Raw genomic sequence first — 10,280 nt, forward strand, 5'->3', positions numbered from 1 at the left:
TGTGTTTTTCAGATTACAGTCGTGGTGGGGGTGTTGGTGGCGGTTTTGGTGGGTCATGTGGGGGTGTTGGTGGCGGTCGTGGCTGCCGCCTCTCCCTTGTCTCCTTTTTTTTTTTTTTTTTCAGATTACGGTGTTGGCTGTCGTGGTTGTCTTTTTTCTTCTTTTTTTTTTCATGTGTGGTGCGTGATGGCGGCACCATGAAATTATCAGTCCAATTACTCTAAACATACCCTTGGAGTTTATTAAACAAATGGCAGGCCAAAGGAACCACGCGAATTATGCTACTGTGGGTAAATAAATAGAAATAATCTAGATGCAGAGGAGGCAGACAAACCACATGAATCCGAAACGAGGTTCTGCAAACGACCTCAACTAAGTCAAACGCCTCCGATAAACAAAACGCCTTGTGGATGGTTATTAAAATAAAGTTTCAGCGGAATGTGTTAAAGTTACATTTATATGGACTAAAGTTTCATTTATATGGACTAAAGTTGCGCTCCTATGGACTAAAGTTGCGCTCCTATGGACTAAAGTTTCATTTACATGGGACTATTATATTTGTCAAGGACTTAAATTTCATAAATTCAAATTATTATAAAATATAATCTTAAAAACAAATAAAGTTTCAAAAACTATGACTAAAGTTGTGAGTTTAAAACATTAAAGTTTTATTCATAAAATTAGAATATTTTTAAAGAATTTAAAATTAGAAATTGTTTAAAAATATTGAAGTTTCAATTTTTTAGCATTAAAGTTTTACTCGTAAAACATTAAAGTTACATTTATAAATCTGTAAAATTAAATAAATTCAAATTTTTATATAAAAAATTGACTAAATAAATTAAAGTTTCAATTTTTAGCATTAAAGTTTCACCCGTAAAACATTAAAGTTACATTTATAAATCTGTAAAATTAAAAAAAAAAAAAATTTCTATATAAAAAACTGGCTAAAAAAATTAAAGTTTCAATTTTTAGTATTAAAGTTTCACTCGTAAAACATTAAAGTTACATTTATAAATCTGTAAAATTAAAAAAAAAAAAAAATTTCTATATAAAAAACTGGCTAAAAAAATTAAAATTTTAATTTTTAGTATTAAAGTTTCACTCGTAAAACATTAAAGTTACGTTTATAAATCGGTAAAATTAAATAATTTTAATTTTTTATATTAAAAATTGTTTAAAAAAATTAAAGTTTAAACTTTTAGCATTAAAGTTTCATTCATAAAACAATAAAATTACACTCAAAAATCATTTTTATAAATTTAAAATAAAAAATGGTAACATAAATTATAACTTTTGTATATAAAATGACCTTAAATATTAAAGTTATAATTTTAAAGGAATAAAGTTAAACTCATACATTAAAGTTTCATTTTTAAAACATTAAAGTTTTCATCTTAAATTTTTAAAATCTCAACCATCAATTTTAGAGATCAATGGTTAGGATTAGGACTTAGTGGACTCACCATTTTTTATGGACTCATTAGAACTTGCCTCTATATATATATATATATATATATATATATATATAGGATCCTGTGCGAACCTAAAGTTCCGTGCGAACCTACGAACTAACCTAAGCAGCTATACTTAGCCAAACCAACGGTCCCCACCTACTCATATATTCAACGACCCACCAAGTTTCTACAATGCTTCAACTACATAGCTCTCAATTTCTACAGTCCGACTTCGATTCCGGCCACCGGAGTTTCACCTGCACTTTTACGGGCTGCCGGCGCCGGCGACTCAAACGACACTATCAATTTCCGGCGACGTCAGGCGACCAACTCACTCACCATACCTGTCTTTCCCTCTCACCAGAACTTGTTTCAACCGCCGGCGATAACACTCTCATTCCTCCAGCCATCACTTCCCTTCTCTGGCGACACACTTCATCCTACTCGTCATCTAATTCTGATTTTCCGGCGCGTTACTTATTTCAAACTTTTGAAAATTTGTGATTTTGATTTTAGATCTGCTATAAACGAAGATTAATTTCGAGAAAATAAGCCTAATAACGCCTTTGTTGCTAGATTTGGAGTCATGTAATGTGTTTGGTTGACGTTGGTATGCTGCCTAAGGATGTCGACACCATCGGCTGAGTAGTTTAGGATGGTGGACGCTGATTTAAGCGCCATCTCCGGCGGAGGATAGAGAGTGTTCAGGAATTCGTTCAACAGCAATCTAACAATCATAGTTGAAGAGGTTTGAAGGGGTATTTAAAGTTAAAGAAATGAGTGAGGAAGAGTTTTGTTAAATTCATCTCTATTGTAGAGCACAAAAAGGAAAGTGATAAGGAAAATGGAGGGAGCTTATGTTCCATATGCGGACAAAAAAAGTGCTGAAGTGGCCTTTATGTCTAAATAAATGTTCTTGTTTGGAGTAGTTTCTAAGCAAATTAAAGCCATAGTATTCCAGATTCATGCACTGTCAGTGAAATTGGGTTCACTTGATATTAACACGCTGCTTATGTGCTAGACACGTTTCTTTACCTTACTAGATATACATCTCTGTCAAGCTAAATACACTCCTTTAAATTGTTAAATACAAGCTTTTATCTTGCTAGATACACATCATGTGTAATAGCTAATCATTTTATAACATCTATTATGCCAATAAAAACAAGTAAATTTAGCGGTTCAAAAGTATGGCGTGATTTTAAAAATCGTAAACTAATGAAAAGCTTGGGTCATATCACTCATACGAAAGCAATAAGTACCAACATTAAACAATATGAGTATGTGTAGATGTTAAATAGTCTAACATTGATTTGTTTAAAAATCACTTTACTGGAAAATTAGGGTCACTCCTAGTATATCATAAGTGCTAGGTTAATACCATAGGTAACCATGTTATTTAGTATGGAGTAATATTTTTCTATAATTAATTTTCTGAACATCACATTCGTCGTCAAAAGGGTTCACCCTCCATGTTTTTAGGATTTAGTTTATGTTTTCACTCCATTAATTTGCTACCGATACACCTCTAACAAGCTAGATACACTTATTCACCTTGCTAGATACACATATGTGACAAGTCAAATACACTCCTTTGAATTGCTAGATACACGCTTTTACCTTGCTAGATACACTCATTTACATTGTTAAATACACATCTCTAGCAAGGTAGATACACTCCTTTGAATTGCTAGATACACGCCTTTACCTTACTAGATACACTCATTTACATTGCTAAATACACATCTCTAGCAAGGTAGATACACTCCTTTGAATTGCTAGATACACGCCTTTACCTTGCTAGATAAACTCATTTACATTGGTAAATACACATCTCTAGAAAGGTAGATACACTCCTTTCAATTGCTAGATACACTCTTTACCTAGCTAGATACACTCATTTACAAATGATTACCCACACGACTAAAACATGGTTCTAAGACGGTAAATCTGATCACCCATATATTTTAAGCAGAAACATGGTAACATAAAATCAACCCTTTTCATGCTCCCCTTCAAAACCGGCATGGGCCATCTCAGAATAAATCCGAGCTCAAAAAATGAAGTCGGTCCAATCACCTACTCCAAAATATGTGGCTACTACCGTCACCCTTTCATCTGTACACCCTCCTGTTTTGCACCTTACCTGCATATGAGTGAGTATACCCATCGTTACATACGTACATAAGGTACATTGTTAGGACTTGCAAGTACAACTTACTATACCAATGTGAAATAATGTCCCATTCAAAGAAAAATCTATATCTGTGGCTACTACCGTCACCCCTTCATTGAATTTCTTTGATGGGTTTAATGCAGGAATTACAAGAATGCAAAACCAAAGGAAACCCGTTTGCTGAACCAATAATTAGTAATGATATAGGCCCAATTTGCAAGCTTAATCTCAAAGAAACTTCAGCCTTTGTCAAATCATTACCAATGAGCAATTATACTAATTCAACTCAAAGAAGAAAATGACAGAAGTTTTTATGAATAATAATTCTCCAAATTTACGAAAATTCGAAACACCAACAACACCAGGAAGACCACTATTCAGTTTCAGTGTTGCAAACTTGTTCAACTTGAGTTTGTAAGGATTGTCCATTTGATTAACCATATGGACATAATTTATATTCTCCCGGAGCACATTGTATCTATCACCGATGGCATATGAAATGCGCCACAAGTGAATGGCATATAATCAGCCTTAAGCATATAAAATACTAATTTCTTTATCCGAGCAAAGCGTCCATTTCCGTTCCACCTTCAACTACAACTTCTACTTACACGACTGTACATTCCCTCGTCTAATGCAAACAGTTCTTGTGAAATACCTGCAGGGGCAACATCATGATCTCCCTATCTTCGCCCAAAGCCTTTTGGGATTCATGAACATGTTATCGTTTCAGTTGTGAGTTGTGAGATTTCTGCTTTATGTCAACAATAACTTTTTTTCACCCTTACTTGCCGCCAGCCAGGCTCAGTAAGAAGTCTGTAAATATGTGCTCATAATCTGGCATCTTACCATAACCTGCACGAATAACACTCATATAAGGAAACTAAAGCACATATACCATGTGACATATCCATGCATAATGACCTTGGGTCCCTGACGCCAGAAAGTAATTTTGAGTCGGATATGGTGAAAAAAAATTAAACTCACTGGGGAAATAGTTAATATCGATAACATGACGAAGTGCACAGACAAATCATCATAGGAATTAAAAGGCAGGATTGCAGGAAAAAGAAATAAATGAATGGCATAAAGACAAGAATGGAAAAACAAAATACAAAGCATATAAAAGCATCTAAGATTCTATGTTTACAGACGATATGTATATATACTAAACCATACCCGCCGTTTATTATACTGTAAGACAGAAATCGCAGCGATCTAAGCTTACACATATAAGGTTTACAATAAGAATCCGGCATATAAAATTTGCCACAAGTGAATGGCATATATCCCCCTGCTTCCTTTGTCAAATTCACTTAAGCCAACATCTTCATTTGTTGACATACATCAGCTTAATGGTTCGAACCATTATTTATTCCTCTATGATCGTTACTTCCATTTTACAAGCTACCTTGTTTCAATTTGCCAAAAACATGTCCAAGTTATAAACCTCACCGCCTGGATATATATGTCCATATTACTAGCACAATTGGCTATTGCTCAAAAGATAAACATGGTTTTACTACCGGATACACATGGTATTAGTACTAGATACACAAATCAATTGATTTGTGTATCTAGTAGTAATACCATGTGTATCCGGGCTGGTATTTCATGTATCCACGGTCTAAAGATCAACTACGACCACCAAACTGGCCATCGCAACCACCAAAACTACCACCACCGCACCTACTTCCCTAGCAAGCTCAATCAATTTAATGAAACATTTGCAGCCGCTTTAACTACATACCACACGAATAGGCTAGTAGACAAGAAAACTCAAACAAGGGTAAGTTAAAATTAAAGAGCTTAGCGAGGCTCGATTTCTAATAGATACAAGTATACAACCCAATATTATTTTCCTACCTTTTATTTTCCTACCTTTGAATGTTTATAAAAGGCTGACCATAAAACGAACTACCGTAAAACGAACTTTGCAAGAAATTCACTAATTGGTAGCAATTACTTACTGTACATTTTATGGAATTTGTTCCATTGAAGATGAACCACAACATTCCTAAACCACTGTTGGTTTTTAATTGTTCAGATCAACTAACCTGAAATCTAAGAATGAAATACGTATCTCCTCGCCATCTTTGACCGCCCTTTTCTCTCCAGAAATAGATCAATTGTGTGAGGTCAACGTCGCCAGCAGAGTAGGTTCGGCGACAAAAAAATCAGTTGCTAATGGTGTTATACGGTGGTGGAAAGGCAAAGAAAAATGGAGGTCGTGGTGACCGAGGATACACACCAAACAAAGAGATGCGCCGACACTGGTCGTCGGTGGTGCGCCGGCATCGTTGTATCTCGCCGGCGGCGTCGGCGACAGCAGGTGAGGGTGGGTGATGAGAGAGGAGAGTGGAGGGAGGATCGCAGTTGGGAATAAGAAAGGAAAAGGGTTAAGTTTTGTAGTAGTTAGTTTTGCGTGAGATAGAGTAACAGTGTATATGAGCCTTAGTTCGTATGGTTCGTACTGAACTTTAGTTCGCACGTGACCCCGACCCTATATATATATATATATATATATATATATATATATATATGGTTCTTATAAGTCCTTGATACCATATAAGGCCCTAAGTCCTTATAAGAACCCTTGGATGAAGGGATTGAAGGGATGAGATAAGGAGAGGGGGGGGGGGGGGAGCAAAAAAAAAAAAAAAAAAAGGAAATGGTTGTTGTATGAAAGAGGGGCCATCACATCGTCATTTTGTCCTTGTTTTGGTACAAATCCCACGTACAAAAGGATTAAACAAACATAAATATATCAGTTTGCATGCTTTCCCTCTTCATTCACCATTCAAAACCTCTCACACAAGCAAAACCCATAAAAATCACCATACAAATTCACCTAAATCCTGTAAAATCCAATATAAATCATCAAAAAAGGAAGAGAAATTTCATTCCAACTGTAAAACTACTTCTTTGATCATTAGATAAATAAATTGTTATCAAATAAAGTACTTCATTATTCATCCGTTAAAATTCATTCGCTTTGTTGAAGATCAAAATATGGTTATTGTTCATCAGAGAAAGACGATCAAAATGACGGTGAGTCTTTGTGAAATGGATCATATGCAGATTGAAGTTGCCGTCGATGGTGAGTTGTTTGCTTTCGTATTTGTGTCTACGTTATTATTGTAGCTTGATGTTCAAGAATACTTGATGTTCGCTATATGTAATTTTGGATTGATGTTCATTATTGTAGTTTGCAGTTATTTCATTTGTGTTCATCATTGTTCATTAGATTTGTTTTTTCATTTTGTTCATGGTAAAAAATGATGGCAAACTTCAGTGGGTTTATGTAAAACTGTGACACGTATATGTATAACTTCAATAATACAGTGTACTCATGCAGTGCTTATATTCATCGTGTTATAACTCCACTGGTTTTTTTGTAAAACTCTTTGACAATTTGTCATGCTTCAGTAACATGAGTAACTCTAACCGGAATTTTTGCGTAAAAACTCTTACTAAACAACCAATTTTGATATAGTTATTCATGTAATTGCTTAAGTTATACATTCATTAAGTGAAGTTATAGGATGTGGAGGGTTGCACATTATATGCCTAGAGTCATACAATCTATGCCTAGAGTTATACATTATATGACTAGAGTTATACATTGTCTGACCAGAGTTATACAAATTTTGTACAAGAGTTAAACACCACATGACTGTAGTTATGAAAAGAGGCAAAATTTAGTAGGCAGCTATGAGTTATACAAACAATATCAAGAGTTATACAAATTGTGTACAAGAGTTATACAACACATGACTGCAGTTATGAAAAAGGCAAAATTTATTAGACAGTTATGAGTTTAACAAAAAATAACAAGAGTTATACAAATTGTGTACAAGAGTTGTACACTTTGTGAAGTACAGTCATCCATACATGGGTAAGGGTCATACATTGTATGACTAGAGTTATACATTCTGAATCTAAAGTAATACAGTCTACAATGTATAACTCTAGTCATATAATGTATTAACTCTTAGCATATACAGACTGTCTAGAGTTATACATTATATGCTAAGAGTTATACAAACTGTAACTAGAGTTATACATTGTATGACTAGGGTTATACAAACTGTCACTAGAGTTATACATTGTATGACTAGAGTTATACAGACTGTGACTAGAGTTATACATTGTATGACTAGAGTTATACAAACTGTGTATAGAGTTATACAGTTTGTGTATAGAGTTATACATTGTATAACTAGAGTTATACAGTATCTACCTAGAGTTATACATCGAAGTACTAGAGTTATACAGAGTGTGACTATAGTTATACATGATATGGTAAGAGTTATACATTATATACCCAGAGTTATACAGTCTGTGCCCAGAGTTATACAGTCTGTGCATAGAGTTATACAGTATATGCGTAGAGTTATGTATTTCATAATCATTTCATGGATGTTTGATTCTGCTCAGATGTCTAATAAATTTTGCCTTTTTCATAACTGCGGTCATGTGTTGTATAACTCTTGTACACAATTTGTATAACTCTTGATATTGTTTGTATAACTCATAGCTGCCTACTATACATTGTATGACTAGAGTTATACAGACAGTGACTAGAGTTATACATTGTATGACTAGAGTTATACAGACAGTGACTAGAGTTATACATTGTATGACTAGAGTTATACAGACCGTGACTAGAGTTATACAGTTTGTGCATAGAGTTATACATTGTATGACTAGAGTTATACAGTATCTACCTAGAGTTATACATCGAAGTACTAGAGTTATACAGAGTGTGACTATAGATATACATGATATGGTAAGAGTTATACATTATATACCCAAAGTTATACAGTCTGTGCCCAGAGTTATACAGTCTGTGCATAGAGTTATACAGTATATGGAGTTATGTATTTCTTAATCATTTCATGGATGTTTGATTCTGCTCAGATGGTCGTAAGGCAGCGGAAACTGAGTATTGTAAGCATTTGGCAGCGGAGTTTACACCTTGTGTAGGGCAACAATTTTTTGAAATCGACGAGGCAGTGACATTCTATAAAGTCTATGCATTGGCGTCCGGGTTTGATGTTCGGAAGTACACGACGAAAAAATGGCGCGACGGTGAAATCAAGTCGAAGTTGCTGGTTTGCAACAGAGAGGGATTCACATATGTCCCAAAAGGAGAGGCAGTAATTAAAAAAAATGAGACCGGGATTAGGGAAGAAGAAATGCAATGGGGAAAAAGAACTGCGAACCAGAGGAAATATACAGTCAAGAGGGTAGGGTGTAAAGCACATGTCAGGCTATTTATGAAGAATGGAGTACTAGTAATTGACCGATTCCACATGGGGCATAATCACGAGCTTGTATCGAGTGAGGATCGTCAGTTTCAAAAGATTTCGCGGAACATACAAGATTTTCACAAGTACTTGATAATGTACAACTCAAGGGTTAGTTTACTATTAATCAAATGTCCATTAATTTAATGGCAAACTTCTAAAGTTATACACCGAGATGATAGAGTTATGTAAACCTAAGAGTTATAAATAATAAGAAGTTGCACAATCAATGAATGGAGTTATGCATATGTTTCATGAAGTTATAAGAAAAGCTGAAAGAGTTATAGTTGAGGAATTCTTGGTTATTAATCAAAGATCGATCGATTTATTTGTTGTCCACTGCAGTTGAGGATAGGAGCAACTAGGATGTACAACATGTGTAAGGAGTTCGTAAACGGGTTCGAGAACATTGGTGCATCCTTAACTGATATTAAGAACTTCCACCGAGATGTGAAGTGCTTCATCCATAAACGGGACAGTCAATTGTTCATTGACCGGTTCAAGAATATGGCACAAAATAGGCAGGGTTTTATTTTGATTATGAAGTTAACAAGGATAACAACCTTCGAAGGGCAATTTGGGCTGACAGAACCGCTAGAAGGAACTACTCCGTTTTTGGAGATGCGCAAAGTCGACCCAACATACTCAACAAACAAGTACGATATGATTTTCATGCCATTCACTGGCATAGATCACCATAAGTGGCCAGTGACATTCTGTGGGGCATTGATTGCCCATGAAGACCATGAATCCTTCCAGTGGGTTTTCAACAGGTTTTTGAATGCTATGGGTGGAAAGGAACCCAAGTACATTATCACAGATCAGGATGCGGGCATTATTAAGGCCGTACCCCTTGCCTTCAAGACTGCACGCCACCGATTTTGCATGTGGCATATAATGAACAAGGTGCCATCGATGTTCCGGGTGACAAGGGAGGATTATAAGGAATTCATTGAGAAATTGAACAACATTATATGGGACGACAACCTAGAACCAGACGCCTTTGACTGTAGGTGGGCAGAAATAATGGAAGCGCATGGTCTTGTGAACGAAGACTGGTTTACAGAAGCGTACGATAAAAGGAGCCAATGGGTGATGGCACATTGCAGGGACTTGAACATGGGTGGTGTAATGAGGACAAACCAGAGATCAGAGAGCAGTAATAGTTTTTTTAAGAAGTTCGAGCAGAAGTCAGGTACATTAGTGGAGTTTTGGATGCGTTTTGAAAGCGCTATGGACCATTAACGGCATACGCAGAAGAGACTTGACCATGAAAACCGACACTCAACACCGGCAACGGGGACGCATTTACCCATAGAGGAATGTGCGTCAAAT

The sequence above is a fragment of the Silene latifolia genome, chromosome Y (genome assembly GCF_048544455.1).
Source record: "Silene latifolia isolate original U9 population chromosome Y, ASM4854445v1, whole genome shotgun sequence".
Lineage (NCBI taxonomy): Eukaryota > Viridiplantae > Streptophyta > Magnoliopsida > Caryophyllales > Caryophyllaceae > Silene > Silene latifolia.